The sequence below is a fragment of the Scylla paramamosain genome, chromosome 4, assembly GCF_035594125.1.
Source record: "Scylla paramamosain isolate STU-SP2022 chromosome 4, ASM3559412v1, whole genome shotgun sequence".
NCBI classification, from domain to species: Eukaryota; Metazoa; Arthropoda; class Malacostraca; order Decapoda; family Portunidae; genus Scylla; species Scylla paramamosain.
In genome coordinates this window covers 13,376,058-13,392,784 of record NC_087154.1, presented here as the reverse complement: position 1 = coordinate 13,392,784, position 16,727 = coordinate 13,376,058, and the positions used below count along the sequence as shown (strand labels likewise).

Below are 16,727 nucleotides of genomic sequence, written 5' to 3'. Positions count from 1 at the left end.
TGTCATCATGGAGTCACAAGATGGCCGCCATGACGGGACCGAGGGCGGCTCGAGTGAAGTTAAACCGGGCCAGATGGACTTGATTGCTGCCATGTTGGCCGGTATGAGGCAGGAAATGGCAGTGGACCGTGAGGCACAGGATCAGAGGGCACGTGAGCAGGCTGAAAGAACCGATCAGCTGGTACGTGAGCAGGCTGAAAGGACCGATCAGCTGGCACGTGAGCAGGCTGAAAGGACCGATCAGCTGCCACGTGAGCAGGCTCAACGGGCGGACGACCAGGTCCGCCATCTTGAGGATGTACTACAGAGCAGCCTCGCGTCCTTGAAGGCGGGAAACACAGCAGTACACCGACCAGACTTGCGACAGCGTCAGGAATTAACTGCTGGACAAGGTTGCCCTTTGCCAGTATCCTTCCTACATAAAAAAAAAAAAAAAGACTGGAAGGTGAGGTCCAGGGCCTGAGGGAGGAGGTGAGGCCGGAGAAGCAGCGGCGCGAGCTGGCAACAGCGCGCGCGGAGGAACAGGAGGCCCCACGTGTTCTGACGGGAACCGCCGGGGTGGCAGACCTGCTGGGGCCTGCCTGGAGCCCTTGGCAAGAACCCTCGGCTCGGGGGCCTCGCAGCGTCGTATCAGAGCCGGCTGGGGAGACATCAGAACCCCTCCCTCGAGCCCGGCTGGTGGCAGGCTGGGGCTCGGTCAAGCCCCCCCTTCTGCCGCCATCACCCCCTCTGTCTCCCTCCCCCGGCCGCCCCGCCAGCTGCCCGCACGAGTCGCGTTCTCCACCCCTCAGTCCTTCGGCTTCCCGGCGTTTGGGGAAACGCAAGCCGGCGGAGTACGACGGGAAGGTAGCCTAGGAGGCTTATGTCGCCCAGTTCGAGATGCTAGCCTCTGCCCAGGGCTGGAGCGAGCCTGAGAAGGCGCTTCAGTTGACAACAGCGCTGCGAGGCCCCACTGTGGAGGTCTTGGGCCACATGCCGCCGGCCCAACTCGCCTGTTATGGAAGTGTGGCAGAGGACCTTCGGCGCTGCTTCGGGCACCACCACCAGGCCTAGGTGTACCGGGCTCCCCTGAAGAAGACTCGGGAGCGGGGCGAGACGCTGTCCCAGTTGGCGCAGGACGTGGAGGCGTTGGTAAGAAGATCGTATCCCGCGGCCCCGGAAGAAATTACTGTGGTGCTGGCCCTAGATTCCTTCATTGACGCCCTAGACAACCAGCAGCTGCAAATCTACGTCAAGCAGGCGCACCCTGGGGACCTGCAGGTGGCGCTGGTGAGGGCCTTGGAATTTGAGGCCTTCCTGAAGACGACCAGCGGCCAAGGAGCGGCCGCCCAACCCCGCCGTGACCTTCTGAGGCAGGAAGGCGAAGGTGGAGAAGAAGCCACCGTCGAGGAAGGCAAGCCCAGACGGTTTTCGTGGCTCATGTTGGGGCTGTGGCGCCAAGGGGCACAGACGCAGTCGGTGCCCGAGGGAACGAAGGACGCGTTCTCTCGACCGGCTGGGTTCTGATGCCGTTCAGCCTTGCTGCAAGGACTGCGGCAAGTCTGGCCACCGCTCCAGTGCCTGCCCCAAGCCAAAGGAAGTGGTGCAGGCGGGAAACTCGGACAGGCTGGAGAAGGGGGCCGAACCCCAGCCGTCCTCAGTTCCCGGGCCCCGCCTTGTGTAAGCTGCCGCCGGATAACCAGCGCGATGCAGGTGGAGGGCTCAGTAGACGGGAACCCATGCCGCCTGACAGTGGACACCGGGGCTGAGAAGACTTTGGTGCGGCCTGACATGCTGGCCGCCACTCGAGTCCCAGACGCGCCATAGAGGCTGTGTGGCGTGACGGGGCACTGTGCAGCTCAAGGGCCCAGTGGATGTTCGTATCAGCGTGGTTAGCGCTGTGGAGCAGCTGCCAGTGTACGTCGTCGACTTCGACGAACCATGTCTGCTGGGACTCGACTACCTGACGCAGAGCAAGGCTTGTGTCGACCTTGGACGGAAGCTGGTGAGGGTGCGTGGCCAAGAAGTGCCCTTGCTTTTGGAGGTCGGCTGTGCGGAGGTAGTTGTGGCTGAGAGAGTGCACCTTGCCCCTAGGACGGAGGCCAGAGTCAGGTGTCGACTGTCCAGAGCGATGCGTGGATCGGAAGGCGTGGTGGAGCCCACAGAAAACCTGCGACTGGCTGACGGCGTGGCAGTCGGGCGGAGCCTCGTTCAAGCGGGGGAGGAGTTAGTTACGGTGTTGGCAGCAAACCTCTCCGGTGAGGCTCGGAAGGTGCCCGCTGGGGCCAAGCTGGGCACTTGTGAGGAAGTGGAGCGCCCTGAGGAGACGTCGGGGAGCGCAGAGGTGGCTGCTGTGAGGCCGCTGCCCGATTTCCTGGAGGATTTGGCTCACCGGAGTGCCGCTAACTTGACGGAGGCGCAGACGGAGAAGATGCGCCACACCCTGGCTCAGTACGCGGACGTCTTTAGCAGGGGTGACATGGACCTGGGCCGCACGGGGTTGGTAAAGCACAGCAACAACACGGAAAGTAGTGCGCCCATCAAGAGCCCGCCCCGACGTATCGCACCACCCAGGCGGGAGGAGATGCAGCGCACCGTCAACGAGCTGACAACGCAGGGGGTGATTGAGCGGTCGGACAGTCCGTGGTCATTAGCGGTAGTCCTGGTTAAGAAGAAGGACGGCACGCAGCGCTTCTTTGTGGATTACCGGGCGCTGAATGACGTGACTGCCAAGGACTCTTACCCCCGGCCGAGGATTGATGACACGCTCGACGCACTGGTGGGGGCCAGGGTGGATGAGAGACTTTTGTGATGTTCCTGAGGATTAATTTTCTTTGTGTATTTCATTTATATATTTCCACTTATTTTCTTGTGAGTATGTGTGTGTCAGGGCAGCCAGGTCGCCTGCCTTGTAGGGGGGGATAGTGTTATACCAGGGGTATGGGTGCGGGTGGCAGCACTGTTGCAGGTGGTAGCTCTGGGAGGGGCGGGAAAGCAGAGAGAGCGGAGACGCGTGGCCAGTGAGGAAGCGAGCGTGTGCCTGCCTGCTTTGGAAGTGTTTCCCTGTTGTGGTGCCCCTGTGAACTTGTAAAGCAGTGTATTTGCGGAGGATTTGTCAATAAACCTAGAAAATAGTGCCCGTGTTTTCCCTTGTGCCCTGGCCTTGTGTGTGTGTGTGTGTGTGTGTGTGTGTGTGTGTGTGTGTGTGTGTGTGTGTGTGTGTGTGTGTGTGCGCGCGCGCGCCTTGTCCCGGCGTTCAGTGACTTATTCGAGACCCCGCTGCTCTAGTTTCTTGACCTGTGCCCGTGTGGATAACACGCCCGCCCGGAGCATGGCCCGCGCAACAGCATGATTAGTTATGTGTTAATTTTGAATTTGTTTCCTAAAATTTTCAAAAGTTTGTTTATGAGGGAGCATGTTGCGTGCAGTGATGTAAAACGAAGAGAAGGAAAAACTAATGAAAGAAGTGAGAGTACGAAGCGGGAAAGAATGAAGGCAGAGAGAGATACGCCAAGTGACGATAAAAATAAATAAATAAATAAACGAGTGAGTGAGCGAGTGGGCAAGAGCAAAGGTGTGGGTGCCTGCTGTTCGATGAGTCTTTGCCCTGCTAGCAGTTACATTAAAATGTTCATCTCTCCACCCAGTCTCCTTTCGAAATTAATTTCAGTACTTTTCTTTTAGTCCCTTCTGTTAAGCCTCATATAGTGAATACCAGAAGAGTTGCTCTTCAAGATAAAATAAACAGTATTTTTTCAGCCTCCATAGCTTAGTCAATAGAATTTTCAGAAGTAAAGTGTTTTATTCATCTCAGTTAGCAGCCTGTGAGTGGGAAGCGAAGCAATCATAGTGGGGTGGGGTGAGCCCTTCTCCCCCGTCCTGCATGAGTCGCTCTCATGACCACTGAGAGCTCAATGTGCGAGGCATTCCGACGGGCAGTCACAGTCCAGTTACCGCTCAAGATAGATGTACGAAGGCAGACCACGTGGGGTGGAGAGAGCTGGGAGGATTTTTACTGCTAGACAGGTGGGGTGCTTTAGGGAAATAACTTGAGTAATTACCGGCCATATGCCCCAGCCTATTTATGTAGCTTTAGGAGTCTCCACATCAGCCTGACTATGAATGTAGTTATTCATAACACACTAATATTGGGAACGTATGACTCCTCAGCAGTGCTGAAACAAACCAAGTTCTTGGTGATACAGTGAGAGGTGAATTACCCTCCTGGCACCTGTCAATATTTGTGTCACTTTGCCTGTGTACTTGTTTTGTATTAAATGCTACTACTGTTGGCTAAGACTGCACAGCCACAGAGGATTTCAGTGAAGAGCTGTGTAGTAAACTTTCCTCCTTCCTCAGGCCCTGACAAGACTTGCCGTCCAGGAGGCTGTAAACTCAACTAGAGGCTAGAACTCGCTGTTGGACGTGGGTGGATCTGATATGAGGGCGATAGTCCAATGGAGTTTTATACCTCGATCCTATATGTGTTGTTGGTCGTAATTTTTTCCTTTCTAGACGTGCTGGTAGATCCTTTTTCAGCTGTTGGAGTTAATTGTTGTTTTATTTCCCTTGTCTGTGGGTGGGTAAAACAAACTGGTGACCTCGTGTGTGTGACCTAGTATTATGACTGTCTGGAAAAGAGTATAAGAGTAAAAAATGAACCTTGTAACCCATATTAGGCCCTGCACTAAGTCATGTAGGTGGTAATCTGGGGGAAGCTAGCCCAGCATGAGGCAGCTGAAAGAGGGACACGAATCCGGTCGCAACACGCTGTCACAACGAGGATGGGACTTTAAAGATATAGCTCATACTAGGAGAAAGGCTCTCTCCTTGGTACATAAGGTCCTTATGTTTATGGAGAAGGCTGGTCTTTTAAATTATAAATTACCTTTTAATTTTTTATTTTATTTATTTTATCAGTAATATAGTATTGGGCAGAACTTTTCTTTGCACTGAGAGAACCTGGAGCCATATGAGGAAGACACATAACGAACAATGCTGGGTCTTGGGGACTGGGTCAGTGGGGTCAATGTCTTTTGCACGTGACAACCCACGCTAGATATCTGGGTCAGTGAGGTCAGTGTTTTGGGTACAAAACTAACAATGCCAGACACAGTGGTCTGGGTCAGTAGGGTCAGTACCCCCTCAATTTAAATCATACTAATGAATTAACAGATTAAAATATTAACCCTTTAATTTCTTTTTGTACTTGCGTTTTTTTTTTTTATGGTTCATCCCATTTTCTTTTTGTTTACATTTTTTTTTTTTGTGATTTTTAATATTTTTATCATACCATAATATTGTTTCTATATAAACATTTTAACCTGGAATCTTTGTTGTTTTTTTAAGTTTCGTAGCAGCGCCATATGACCGCGATGCTGCGGCGCCATAACATCAATCAATCAATCTATCAATCCTGTGAAGTCTGGTTTGGAATGGTGCCAGGCATTCTTCTGCGAGATTGCTGTTACTAAATACCCAGTGAAAGTACTGCGTGATACTGCGGCTCAGCAGTTTCTCTGTAGAAATATTACTGGGAGAAGAGTAGCTTCTTATAAGACAGTTTTGTGTCGTGGAATTAATGCTGTTGAGAGGTTTGCTAATAATGAGGTAAAACTCACATGCCTGCTAGTGACCGCGGAGGAACGAGCGGCATTAGCGGAGGATTTGACAGTGTCAGGCATTGACTTTCTTTTGGGGAATGATCTGGCAGGTGGAAGAGTCTGGGTGAGGCATCTGTCCACTGACCGAGTCCCGGAGGAGGGTCTTGCCGAGCATCCCAACTCAGTTAATGTTGTAACTCGCCATAGCAAGGTGAATAGCCTAGTCTGTGATTCCTGGGGTTGACTGCAATTAGGCAAGGTTACTGCGAGATGAGTGCAGAATGAGTGATGATGTCGCAGTGGGAGCAGTGTGCCCAGAGGCGTGTCCCGCTGCTGGTGAGGGTGCCAAGGATAGGTCTGGAGAGTTGGGTTTGAATAAGTTGTTTGCTGGTTTGTCTCACCCTATGGAACACCCCGGGGGCAGAGTTGTCATCTGGCTTGGAGGCTGAGAGCTCCGGTATTCAGTTCGAGCCCCAGTCCAGTATGTCTGAGTCACTGTCGAGGACAGAAAGACTCTTAAGCTAAGGAAGTGGGAATTTCCTCACTTGCAGAGTGTGCCAGAGTAAGGGAGCAGGCCATTCCTCTGCCGGGAGATATGGCGGTTGCTGGTCCACCCAGTGGAAGGAGAAGGATGGTGCCTCTCAGGGATGTGTTAAGTGCCTCACTTCGCACAGTAGGCGCCACAAAGGGTCCTGAGTTTCCGCTTCGCCTCTGTCTCATGACCCTATTGCCCTAAAAAGACTTTAATGAGGCCAAGACTTCTGAGTTGATAGAAGAACAGCTAGCTTTTACTTGTCAGGGTGGGTGAGAGTAGTGAGGAGGTGGAAGGTCAGGAGGAGTTCATCCTGCAAGGCAATATCCTGTATCACTGGTGGAGAGAGGAGGACGAAAGTGAATTGCTCCAGTTTGTAGTGCCCTCTAAGTTTAGAGAGGCACTGGTACTATTGGCACATAAGGGCCTATTAGCTTGGCACATGGATATTAGAAAGAAGCTGGAGTGACTGCAACGAAATTTTTGGTGGCCTAGTATGGTAGTAGTGTTGTCACTGTGATTAAGTGTTGTCACACCTGTCAGGTGGTGGTCAAGCCGAACCAATTCCCTCTCCACCTCATTTCGGCTGTGGCTCCTCCCTTCTCATAAGTACTCATCGATATTATGGGTTCCTTTCCTCCATTCAGGATGGGCTACAAGTACTTACTGACGGTGATGGATGTCACTACCCAATATTCAAAGGCTATCCTGCTTAAAAGTACTCACTCATAGGTAGTACTCAAAGCACTGTTAAACTTTTTCACACTCATTCTGGATTGCCTTCAGAGATGCAGTCGGACCCAGGTGCCAATTTCATCTCCAAGTGGGAAATTAGCTTATCATCCTCAGTCACATGGCATTTTAGAGAGGCACCACCAAACCTTGAAGAGTATGCTGAGGGATTTTTTGTCTTCATCATGATAAGGATTGTGATGAGACAATTTTCTGTGTAATGTTTGCCGTTAAGGAAGCGTCTACTGAATCACGGGTTTTTGCCCAATCAGCTAGTCTTTGGGCACTGTATGGACAGCCTGTTAGATATCGTCCAGGATAGCTGATGTCGTCCTTCCTTGGAACTAAAAGAATTCATGCTTGAGATAGTGGCACGTACCTGGGAGCATTTCTTGATGGCTGTTGAAATGGCCCAGTTGCATCTTGGCCTGGCTCAGGGAAAGATATGAAGGCATACTATGACCAAAAGACCAAGTACAAGAGTTTTGCTCCGGGCGATGAGGTATTGGTGCTGCTTTCTGTACAAGGGCAGCCATTAGCAGCACGTTACAGTGGCCTATATGTGATGGAGGAGAAGGTAAGCGATTTGAATTATGTTATCGTCACTCCCAGTCGGCTGAAGCGAACTCAGCTCTGTCACATAAATATGTCAAAGCATTATTTTTGAAGAAGCTGGCCGATGACCCTTCTGTTTTAGCCGTTGAAGAGGCGCCTTTAGTTTTCTTTAGGGGAATGATGGAGAAGAGCCTGATAGTTTTTGACCGATCTCCTGTAGAAAGGGGGCCGCTGGGACTCATCAAATGAGTGCGAGAGCTCATTCTCAAGAGTAAAGGCTGTGTTGTGTAGCCTCTTAGTGCTCAGGGCACTTGATTTCTCGAAGTCGTTCATCCTTGCAGTAGATGCTAGTCAAGTGGGAGTTGGGGCTGTGTTAATGCGGCCACCATATATATTATTTTTTTCAGAGGAGTTCACCCCAGCTCCAAGAATTTATTCAGTTATTGTGCAAGAACCCCTGGCCATACTTTTTAAAGTGCAGCATTTTTTCAGTCTATGTCCCATCTTATACGCCAAAAGGAACATTCTTCTCTGACCATTGACCCTTGCAATTATTAAGCCGTTTTGAGTTCAAGAATGTAAGTCTCACCCGATGGAGTCTCCTGCTGCAGGAGTATAATCTTGAAGTTCAGCACATCAAAAAAGCAAATAATGTGATGGCTGATTGTTTAGAGCAGGAACTTAAATGTTGTTATGTATAGCCAAAAAAAAAAGTTGAAAGTGGGCTTGGGTGTGGGTGTGTTATGTAAAATGACTTTATAACAAGAAGAAAGGAAGAATAGAAGAAAGACAAGAGAGAGAGAGAGAGAGAGAGAGAGAGAGAGAGAGAGAGAGAGAGAGAGAGAGCCTATGGTCTGACCATTTTGAATTGAGCGTTTGGGCGTTGTCATTTTCGGGGATTCTCCAGCCTGCGACACTGCCACACTTACATCAAGACACACCTCATGTCAGGTGCTTCCTACCTCAAAATTAAATGGTGTTATATATATATATATATATATATATATATATATATATATATATATATATATATATATATATATATATATATATATATATATATATATATATATATATATATATATATATATATATATATATATATATATATATATATATATATATATATATATATATATATATATATATATATATATATATATATATATATATATATATATATATATATATATATATATATATATATATATATATATATATATATATATATATATATATATATATATATTTATTTATTTATTTATTTGATTTTTTTTTTTTTTTGCAAGCACCACAATACTTGGAAACGTTTCCTCCAAGTGTTGTCACTTTTCCATGGGTGATCGAGTGAGGTCACACGGTCAGACTGACCGTGTTAATCCATAGGTCACTTTCGCGCTGCCAGCCAGGATGGAAGCTACCTCTCCCGCTCGTTCTCGTCACCTCCACTGTCGAGAAAAGAGCTTATTTACTCTATAAATAAGTATTTTGGAAGAAAAGGCTAATAGGGGGCCATTACTTGACCCCTCAAGAGTTGTTGCCCGAACAGCAAAAGCCACCAACGTGAGCAAGGCAACAGTTTGAAGAATTTGTTCATCTGTCAATGAAGCTCAAATGACACAGAGACCACCAGCATATCCTGTGTTCTCCTCACCAACAAAGAACCGCCCTGCAACCATAACCAACGTTCATGACGTATGGTGAGAAGGACAGCCTTGTGATTTTAAGCAAGGACGGAGATTCCAATACTACACAAAGTAAAGGAAGAAGTGAAGGAAAATATTTCTTTCAAAGGTTGCTCTGAATCTACGGAAGATTCTGAAAGAGATTGGATTTGGATAAGGAAATAAAAGTCATAACTAAAAAAATTAAAATATAATATCATAGTTTAAGGGAAATATCATATCCAAAAGGAAACTTATCATTTCATAATGGAGAGAGAGAGAGAGAGAGAGAGAGAGAGAGAGAGAGAGAGAGAGAGAGAGAGAGAGAGAGAGAGAGAGAGAGAGAGAGCAGCTTGACTGACAGGCAGGAGATTTTTTTTCTCAAATTCTAATGATTCATAGGCAGGTATAGATCTGATAGAAATAAATTTGCATGAAATGTAGATTGTATATGCAGAGAGAGAGAGAGAGAGAGAGAGAGAGAGAGAGAGAGAGAGAGAGAGAGAGAGAGAGAGAGAGAGAAAGGGAGGGGTAGTTTGATTGAATGACAGGCAGGAGATTTTTCTCAAATTCAAATGATTCATTAGCAAGTATAGATCTCTGATGAAAATAATTTTGTATGAAATGTACATTGTATATGCAGAGAGAGAGAGAGAGAGAGAGAGAGAGAGAGAGAGAGAGAGAGAGAGAGAGAGAGAGAGAGAGAGAGAGAGAGAGAGGGGGGGGGGAGGGAGCGAGGTCATGAATGACACAGGCTTTAATCCGATAATTGGCCCAGTACAAGGTCTGGCAGCACCGCAGGTCGGGAAATCCCCGGAAACAACAACGCCCAGACGCTTAATTCAAAATGGTCATACCATAGAAAGGCCTGAGTTTCACAGTAAACTTCAACTAACGATATTCTCCATTTAATTTAACACCTTTCCAGTTAACTTGGCAAATTGAAACCAATAATCCAGAGATCAAAAGTTGCAGTTTATTATAAAAATAATAAATTTCAGCTAACCCATTAGATAATCGTGAAATTATTTAATGAAATTAAAATAAGTTTGAAAGCAAGATAGCCTTGCTGGCGCTTGGTGCGGGGATGCGTCTTCCTCCATCCAGCCCCACTCTCCTCTTCCACCCTGTCACGTGATCACGCCAGCCAGCGCGTCTCTTCGTCAGGTGTGGCAGGATGGCATGGATGGCATGTCCGGACTTATCCCAACTTATCGTACAGACATTTGTTCATGGAGCAGGTTGCGGTGAGGTCTGTCAAAGCGTCGGAGGGGAAGGTTGTATGTAAGCGGGCTATATCGTTTAATATAGTAAACTATGATATCTTGGATCACAGCACGATGTCTCTTATGAAGTTCGATTTTATAACTGTACATTATCCTAATGTCCTAAAAGCTATGTTAACGCTCATAAATAGTGTATCCCGATTATTAACATGTTACAAGATCACTGAATGACATAAATATTTTGATATAAAGGAAATATCAACGAAATGTGGCTGACGTTCGTCATCGTTCGGTTATCATTTTTTTTTTTTTTTAATTTGGTCTTATTTAAAAGTTATTTATCTGTTATGACCATTGTAACGACTTCAAACAATTTTTAAGCCTCACCTTTCTTATTCAAGAGTCTAAATCTAACTCAGCCTAATCCTAACCTAACTTAACCTAGCCTAAAACAGTTTAGTGTGTTCAAGACTGATTGGCAACTACTCTTTTAGACATATGCGTCGGGCGCCGGCGGGCTGCAAGTGGGTGATGCCACCTACATCTGGCAGCGAATACAGCATCCGGAGACCCCGGACATTTCATTCTGCCACACCAGCGGTCCTCGAGCTTCAGTTGGCAGTTATTATTCCCATTAGACAGACCTGTGTTAGGGCTTATTGTTGTTGTTGTTGTTGTTGCTGCTGTGCATAATAGCAATATGTTTTCCTTTTTCCTCTTTCTTCTCTCTGTGGCTGTGTGAGTTAAGGTCAGGCAAATGTAGATGTTGGGTAGGTTTATTTAATATTCATATTTCGAGGATGTAAAAAGGGATATATAAAGAGGAGATATTGTACATATTTTCTTCATTATCTATGTAGTAACTATGTAGTACCATTACTTTAATTGTGACCTCTTTTTTTTTTTCTGATAATAAACTAGTTATTTGATAATGTGTCACCTTTTACCGCCCGCGGTGTTGGTGGCAGTGATTACCGGCAGAGGTGTGTTGGTGGCGCTCGGGATGTGTGGCTTGCTCGGTGGACAGTCTTGCCACTGTGTGTAAACCTTCTAAATACACTGAAACTCCAGTGACATAGTGTTTCCACTTCCCCGCTAATTCTTACTGAACTAAACATCACTAAACATCCAGAAATACAGAATACTGCTATATGGTGAGTACAACGGTAACAACTTCGTCTGAGACAACCACACCGATTCACCGTAACAAATTGGTGGCAAGCAGTGGCACGCACTTCTAAAACCAGAGAATAACGATTGTTATAGATAACTGTGACAGTGCTATAATAATGAAAAAAACACTAACAAAAATGTACACAAACACAGAGCGCTCAGTGAGACAACCGTGCTGAGAGTGCGGTGTAGACGCAAGCAGATTCAGGACGCAAACACCCCTGCGCTACCATCTCACTCTGATAAGTGGGAGTGAGGGGGAGGGCCCTATCTTCACAACTGGAATTGGGGCGTTTGCTATGGGCTGAGTTGTCGGCGATCGCCGGCTGTTTTAATGTAGGTGTTAGTTAACGCTCTCACAGTTCTCTGGAGAAGCACATTCTAAAACCGCCTCTCGTGATCCGTCTTGATGCACCGTACTTAAATGTTACAAAACATTGATCCTAAATGTTTATGCTAACATTATCCACGGGATCTGGTGATGCACATTCTACAGAACTGTTATGTAAATACTCACACCTAGGCTCTCTATGTTTTCGCATTTGTTTCTAGTCTCCTGCTATATATTTGATTTGAAATATTTTCCACTGCTTTCAGCTGGGACTAATGTTTTATCTGGCAAATCCCCAAAAGAGTCGAGCAAGTATTATTAATTTTATGCTGACAAATATTGCGATTGCCGAAACCTCGCGGAGACGAAATGACTGGCTGATATCAGACACGCGACTTCTCCAAAACACCCAACAAATCCGAGGCAAACATCCTCTCATTCTTCTCCCTTTTTTTTTTTTTTTTCTGGCCAACCCACCATGTACAAGTACAGAAGAATTAGTTGAAGTGATAACTGGCAATGCAAAAAAATAACTTCGCAAAGGTAATAGGGTCGCCTCACTTTTGCGGAGATGAAAAAAGTCAGTCGACATCCAGCTCGAAATGTAGCACGAGTGCTCGCTCCTGGATCAAGAATTTTGAGAATAGAACACGAACGAACTGGATTGATGAGGGCAGAATAGAGTTAGCAAAACAGTATGTCTTAGACAGTGCCTACACGCACATAACATACTGTGCCACAAAACATTAACGTGACTGGGAAAAAATGAAAGTTTCCTTCAGATTTATCCAGGAGAGATCACTACCAAGCCTAATGAGTGAATTATCATCCGCGACACGTCAGCCAAGAGGGATATTGACTGAGATTTTCATAAGAACGGAGTGCATTGTAGAAAAACTAGAAACCATGAAACCAGCAGGTAAAGAAGTATACGATGACATATTAGTTTCCATATTAATCATTGTACTGCCAAACGCAGTATGTCAAACGCAGATATGAAAAGGTCTCTGACTGTATATAAAAAGACTTTTAAATATGCAGCTTCGCATCCTAGCCTTCAGCTCACTCATGCTGCTATAAGAACAGAAAACAGGGTGATTCCCGTGAATTCGGTGTCTGTCAATGCAGTCACACCAAAGTCAGCAATTTCCTGACCACAGCCTGGCAGAAGTAGAATGTATTGACAAAGATGTGCATTAAATGACCACACCACGTAAAATTGCTGGCAACTGAATGTTATAGCTGCCACAAGTTGGGTCACGCCTCAAGATTTTGCACGGTGAGACGACTATTTTGGTCTAGGGCAACAGTTGTTTCACGTGTGGTGTACAGGGACACACAAACAAGGAGTGTACGCGTAAAAACATTCCATGGCACACACACACACACACACACACACACACACACACACACACACAAAAAAAAAAAAAAAAAAAAAATCAATGTATTACCAGCGCAAAACGATAAATCAATAGTTTTTGCGGCTATCAACCGGAACACCAGAGATGCCCTTTTAGAAATACAGATAGAAGACAAGAATACATTAGTTTTGTTAGACACAGGGGGAGGAGTATCCCTCGTGAAACTATGAATAAGCTGAGACTCACAAATTTTCCCAACAAATAAAATAATTAACAATGTGAGTGGAGATGCCATCGTAACTTCAGGAAAGAGTTAGCTGAACCTAATGATTGGAGGAAAAATTGTTTTCATGTTTGTGGTTAGTGAATACAAAATTGATAATAGGCTGGGATTTTATGAGTAAATACAATGTTAATTTGAATACCAAGCCATTAACTTTACATGTTGAAGGAAACTAAACAAACTAGGCCTCAGTAGATAACCCTCAATATAAGTGTTCAGTAGTTCAGGCATCATTATTCTTCTATGATACAATTCAGCTATAGCCCATGGCTAAGTCTTGAAAACCTTACTCCATACCAGTTTGCCTTCATGAAAAGGCAGCAAAGGAGATAAAAGTCATGGAGAGGCATGATATCATCAGGCCTTCAAGATCAATCATCTTTCGACTTTCCCATTGTGCCAGTAGTAAAGAAGGATGGAAAAATAAGACTTTCCATTGATTTTTGAAGTTTAAATCAACATATTCTAAATTATTGCAACCCATTACCAAACATAAATAACACTATGTAACATGATGTTTGCCTTTGACAAGCATTATTTTCCAACTCTTTTCATTGTAAAACGATGTCCATTATTTCTGTTAAACTTTGCTTTTGTGGGTTTTGGAAATAATTTTTTGCCCAAAAATAGCTAAATTTCACTTTAAAAAAATTCAAATGACACAAAAATTTATTTTAATATTTCTGAAACTAATTTTTATTATTTAAATTAACAGTTCTTTCTTGATTTGCATGAATACAACAAATCACTTTCACATTGTCCTATCCACTCCTACGCTGATGATACCACCCTGCACTTTTCCACGTCTTTTCATAGACGTCCAACCCTTCAGGAGGTAAACATATCACGCAGGGAAACCACAGAACGCCTGACTTCTGATCTTTCTAAAATTTCTGATTGGGGCAGACCAAACTTGGTATTGTTCAATGCCTCAAAAACTCAATTCCTCCATCTATCAACTCGACACAACCTTCCAGACAACTATCCCCTCTTCTTCAATGACACTCAACTGTCCCCTTCTTCTACACTGAACATCCTCGGTCTGTCCTTTACTTATAATCTGAACTGGAAACTTCACATCTCATCTCTAGCTAAAACAGCTTCTATGAAGTTAGGTGTTCTGAGACGTCTCCGCCAGTTTTTCTCACCCCCCAGCTGCTAACTCTGTACAAGGGCCTTATCCGTCCATGTATGGAGTATGCTTCACATGTCTGGGGGGGTTCCACTCATACTGTTCTTCTAGACAGGGTGGAATCAAAAGCTTTTCGTCTCATCAACTCCTCTCCTCTAACTAACTGTCTTCAGCCTCTCTCTCTCACCGCCGCAATGTTGCATATCTAGCTGTCTTCTACCGCTATTTTCATGCTAACTGCTCTTCTGATCTTGCTAACTGCATGCCTCCCCTCCTTCCGCGGCCTCGCTGCACAAGACTTTCTTCTTTCTCTCAGCCCTATTCTGTCCACCTCTCTAACGCAAGAGTTAACCAGTATTCTCAATCATTCATCCCTTTCTTTGGTAAACTCTGGAACTCCCTGCCTGCTTCTGTATTTCCACCTTCCTACGACTTGAATTCCTTCAAGAGGGAGGTTTCAAGACACTTATCCACCAATTTTTTGACCACTGCTTTGACCCTTTTATGGGACTGGCATTTCAGCGGGCATTTTTTTTTTTATTAGATTTTTGTTGCCCTTGGCCAGTATCCATCCTACATAAAAAATAAAAAAAAATAGTCCCCAAATGTAGTCTCCCATCATGTTTTCATTGAAGGATCCTTGATATCTCTGTTCAAAGTTCATTATATCTTGGTGGAAGTGTTCCCTTTGTTCCTCTGAATATGCTCCCATATTCTCTTTGAAGATGTTGAGGTGAGCATCTACAATATGGACCTTCAAGGACATTTTGCTGCCCATCTCACCTTAGCTTTTCACTAAAGCTTCAACCAGTTCCATATTGTTATCAGCCTTGTTGTTGCCAAGAAAGCCCAGTACTACAGCAATGAAACACTCCCAAGCTTTTTTTCCCCTTTTCTGTGAGCTTCTGTAAAAATTCTGAGCACTCCATAATTTTCCTACATGAATTCCATTGAAGATGCCAGCTTTCACCTTTGCTTCTGAAAGCTTAGGAAAGAAGTCTTGAAGATATTTGGAAGTAGAAGACTCCTTGTCAAGAGCTGTAACAAACTGTTTTATGAGACCCAGTTTCATATGTAGTGGAAGAAACAAAACCTTTTGAGGATTCACTAATGACTCATGTTTGATATTGTGTGCTTCCATTGTAGTGTTAGTCCTTGGAGGCCAGTGCTTTCTCTGGTAATGTGTTGCTCTGTCTCTACTGTTCCAAAAGCAAAGAAAATTGGCATTCTTGGTAAAACCTCCTTGCAGTCCCATCAAGAAAGCCACCATCTTGAAGTCTCCAGTAACTTCCCAGTCATACTTGTTGTAGTTCAATGTTTCCAGTAGAAGCTTTACACTGCTGTATTCCTCCTTAAGATACACAGAATGAGCAAGAGGCAGAGATAGATACTTGTTTTCATTGTGCAGAAGTACAGCTTTCAGGCTTTTGGAGGAGCTGTCAATGAAGAGTCTCCATTCATCTGCATTACAAACAATTCTAATAGCATCAAACAAGCCTATGCAGTAGCATAGCCTGTCCTCCTTTGCAAAGAATCTGGAGAAATGTTAGTACGTTTTCTTTGGCTGGTCACTCGCACACTGTCATCAAGGGAATCACATTCCTTCAGCCTTGAAATCGAAAGCTCACCATTTGACTTTGTTAAACCAAGATCTCTGATATGGTCATTGAGATCTCTTTGGTTTGGGTAGTAAGGATTCCTCCTAACTACAAATGTATTTGTGATGTCACAGTCTCCCTCTTTGTTTACTCATCTTCTGACTTGCTGCTTTCTTTTGACAGTTGACTTCTTTCTGGAAGATCAGCACTGTGTGGCACTGGTGCAATGGAAGATAGAATGTCTGGATAGAAAACAGCAGGTGTATTTTTCCCAGATCGGCGTTTGGAAGGATCCACCATGCAGAAAAAGCAGTCAGTTGAGTGATCAGTACGTTCATGTCATATTCTAGGAATAGCATATTTCATGGCTGTGTTTTCCCCTCTATACCATCCTGTAAAAGAACAACAGTATGAGTTTCTGTTAAACTTATTTTATTTTTTGCCTTATCTCTAAATTGGATTTTAATCTTGAAAAAATAACAGCTATTTTACCTTCTAGTGTTTTCTTATAGAGCTCCCAAGCAAAATGAAGTGCCCAGGTCTTGTCTTGGTCTCCAA

The 16,727-nt window shown here is 45.1% G+C and overlaps 1 protein-coding gene across 4 annotated transcripts in view; it reads right to left on the bottom strand.

Annotated features, from left to right (window-relative positions):
- Nucleotides 1-16,727, bottom strand: part of LOC135099760 (diuretic hormone receptor-like) — a 251,589-nt gene that overhangs the window by 217,680 nt on the left and 17,182 nt on the right. The window contains exon 3 of one of the 4 annotated variants that reach the window (XM_064002268.1): nt 8,773-8,849. The exons of the other annotated variants lie outside the window; for them this stretch is intronic. The gene's annotated coding sequence lies outside the window, so the exon portion shown is untranslated. The remainder of the gene's footprint in view (nt 1-8,772; nt 8,850-16,727) is intronic. 4 annotated transcript variants of the gene reach the window in all.